Below are 3555 nucleotides of genomic sequence, written 5' to 3'. Positions count from 1 at the left end.
CTAGTTCAGTTCTAGTTCAGTTCTAGTTCAGTTCTAGTTCAGTTCTAGTTCAGTTCTAGTTCTAGTTCTAGTTCTAGTTTAGTTCTAGTTCAGTTCTAGTTCAGTTCTAGTTCAGTTCTAGTTCAGTTCTAGTTTAGTTCTAGTTCAGTTCTAGTTTAGATCTAGTTCAGTTCTAGTTAACTTACTTTTTCTTTACTTCTTCGTGAATTTTTTTATGCTTTTGTTATTGTTGTTTCTTTTTTCTATTATGTAAATGATCATTTACATTTCTTTCCATTGTCCTTGTTGTGGCTGCTATTGTTATAACTAGTTGTTGCTATTGCTTCTATTATTTGTTTACAAAAGTGGCCAGAATTATATAAAATCCACTAACAATATGCGTTTTTAGCATATTAATTTACAAAAATCCCACAATTGTTATGTTCTGTTTTGCCATATTTTGTTTTTCAAATATATTTCCTCTTTCCTTTATTTATAAGGCTGCTGCTACATGTTGAGAAAGCTTCTTCGAATTAAATAGTTATGCAAATCGTTTTTGTAGAGAAACTTGTTATTTAAATCCCTTCCCGCTCTATTAAGTGTATTTTAAAAGTATGTATAAACAATATTGGTATTCTGCTCATTTATTTACTGACTCACAGACAAAACAGCAAAACTTTTTCTTCCAACACCATAAATTCTTTTGTTTGTGTAAGTGTACGTTTCCTGTAAGTTTATTTTTTTTTCTTCTTTCATTTGTCTTTGTCTATAATGTTATTGTTATAGCTGATACTGTTCCTGGTTTATTAGTTTGTTTTGCAATTGTTATTGTTATTGTTGTTGTTTTACAAATAAATTTTATAAATTCCTTGTACGTGCGTTGGCAATAAAATGCGTTTGCTGTCACTTATAATTTGCAAAATAAATCTTTATAAATGTTGCCACCACAAATATTCCTTAAACTTAAATAAATAAAAAAAAACAACAAATAATAAAAAGAAAAAAATATTTGTATTTACTATTTAATTCTTTCACCTTTATATATATTTTTCTCCTCCATGTTTAACTTAAATGTCTCATAATGTTGCGAAATACGTACAACATTTATATGCATTAAGAAAACAGTATCAAACGCTGTGGCGTATAAGTAATTTTTAATTGATGTCTTTGCTACGATTGAAAATGAAATGTTTGTTTTTTTTTTTGTTTTTTTTTTGGGGGGGGGGCTGGTGGTATGCCATTTATAATTGCAACATTTATGTTTAAGAAGGTTTCTATTCTCCTCTCACAAAATGTTTATAATATTTTTTCAAACAGATATGATACAGACAGTGGACACCTACGAAATTTCTTAAAATTAAAAATTTTACATTTTCATCGAAAAGCTTTTCTTACATTCGATAACTAATTAATTTTCTTCCTTTTTTCTTTGCAGATTATTTTCATAGAAAATTTTGCAGCGTTTTTTCTAAAAGCACCAAATATCTTCTGAATATTTAAGGTAAGTTCCTAAGACACATATCCTAAGTATATAAGTAAATTTTAGTTTTACGAAATTTTTGAAAAAAATTTCATTTTAAGTTTTTTACAGGAAGTTTTCGCAACATTTAACTTTTATAGAAAATTTTCGTAAAATTTACTTTTAATTGGAAATTTCGCCAATTTTTTTTATAAGATTTTTTTTTTAATTTAAGATTTTGAAAAATTTTCGAAAAATTTACTTTTTGTGGGAAATTTTTGCAAAATATATTTTTATAGAAAGTGTTTGTAAAATTTACTTTTTTAAGAATTTTTTTGTAAAATTTATTTTTTATAAGACATTTTCGTAAAATTTCTGTTCTGTTCTAGTTCTGTTCTAGTTCTGTACTAGTTCTGTACTAGTTCTGTTCTAGTTCTGTTCTAGTTCTGTTCTAGTTCTGTTCTAGTTCTGTTCTAGTTCTGTTCTAGTTCTGTTCTAGTTCTGTTCTAGTTCTGTTCTAGTTCTGTTCTAGTTCTGTTCTAGTTCTGTTCTAGTTCTGTTCTAGTTCTGTTCTAGTTCTGTTCTAGTTCTCTTATAGTTCTGTTCTAGTTCTGTTCTAGTTCTGTTGTAGTTCTGTTGTAGTTCTGTTCTAGTTCTGTTCTAGTTCTGTTCTAGTTCTTTCCTAGTTCTAGTTGCGTTCTAGATTTATGTTAGTTTTTCTCCAGTTTTGTTCCACTGTAACGTATTTTAATAAGAATACCAACACAATTGTTTTTGTAGTTATTTTTTCTCCTTTTTATTGTAGTTTTTGTTGCAAATTCTGAATACCGAAATAGCAACCATATGGTTATTAAATGGCTTTGAAAATTCTACATAACTACTACTCAATTACAAAACTTTCAAAATTTTTTTAAGAAAAAAAAAAGGAACGACATAGTATTTTGTGTGCCTTGGAGTAGTACATCATTTCACTTACATATACTCGTTCTGTTCTTTTTCATTTTCTTTAATGTTTATGTTGAAGTTTTCTCGTTTATGTTCCAATTGTTTGTATGTAGTTGGGCTTTTGTTGTTTGTGTGTGTTATTTAAAATTCTCAACAACAATAAAGAGAAACAACAGCAGCAACAACTGGTAACTGTTCCTTTTCCTCTGCTCCTTACAGATACTAATAACAAGTTTATTGTTGCTGCTGTTGTTCTTCTTCATCGTCATTTAGCTGTGAACATGTGTGTGTGTGGAAAAGGCTTTTGTATATTTTCTTCGTTTATGTTGGAAATTAAGTTTAAATGTTTAAGTGTTGCATGTTTGTATTGATATATGTATGTGTTGGTAGTATTTAGTATGCTAAACGTGTTTTCGGTTTTATAGCCCATGCTTGTGATATTTATGGTTTATTGCAGTTTAATTGTGCACCAAGGCATTAGGTATGCTATTTTGGGCTTTTCTATGGATACACCAGACATTCATCCATTCATTTATTCTCTTACACATTCATTTTGCCTTCATTATATAGCTTATGTTGCCACTCTCCTCCTCCTTCTACATCTTCTGATCCTGTTTAAATTTGCGTCTTATAATGCATATTGCTTAAATATTCAGGACTTTTGTGTATCATTATCTTGTCTGGGTCTCAACTACATATTTAGGTTTTTTTTCTATTTGTTCTTGTTGCTGTTATTTTAGTTATTGTTGGCTTAACGTTTTCGATTCGTTTGAGTTTACCTTAAAGTTGATTGCTAGGAATTCTTCTGTTTTTCACACTTCCTCTCTTCTTATCTACCGTTTTATCCTTATGTGTATTGCTGCTTTATTTTTAGTGCTTTTATGGCAACAAAAACCTTTTACCAGGATTTTGATTGTTTCACTACTAAGAAGAAAACAAAAGCTGTTAAATTGAAATTGTGGTGTACTTCTTTTTTTGGGCGCTGGGTTGGTGTGGTCAGTACATATTGATGATAGTTTTAGAACTAGAACAGGACCAGAAAAGAACTAGAACAGAACTAGAACAAAACTAGAACAGAACTAAAACAGAACTAGAACAGAACTAGAACAGAACTAGAACAGAACTAGAACAGAACTAGAACAGAACAAGAACAGAACTAGAACAGAACTAGA

The 3555-nt window shown here is 29.3% G+C and overlaps 1 long non-coding RNA gene across 1 annotated transcript in view; it reads left to right on the top strand.

Moving 5' to 3' along the window:
• Window positions 1-3555, top strand: part of LOC124420441 — a 52377-nt gene that overhangs the window by 18136 nt on the left and 30686 nt on the right. Inside the window, exon 2 of the long non-coding RNA XR_006941211.1 lies at window positions 1415-1480. This is a non-coding gene — a long non-coding RNA (uncharacterized LOC124420441). The remainder of the gene's footprint in view (window positions 1-1414; window positions 1481-3555) is intronic.

Source organism: Lucilia cuprina, chromosome 5, assembly GCF_022045245.1.
Source record: "Lucilia cuprina isolate Lc7/37 chromosome 5, ASM2204524v1, whole genome shotgun sequence".
Classification (NCBI taxonomy): Eukaryota; Metazoa; Arthropoda; class Insecta; order Diptera; family Calliphoridae; genus Lucilia; species Lucilia cuprina.
The sequence above is the reverse complement of the archived record's forward strand: the minus strand, read 5'-3'. Positions and strand labels throughout refer to the sequence as shown.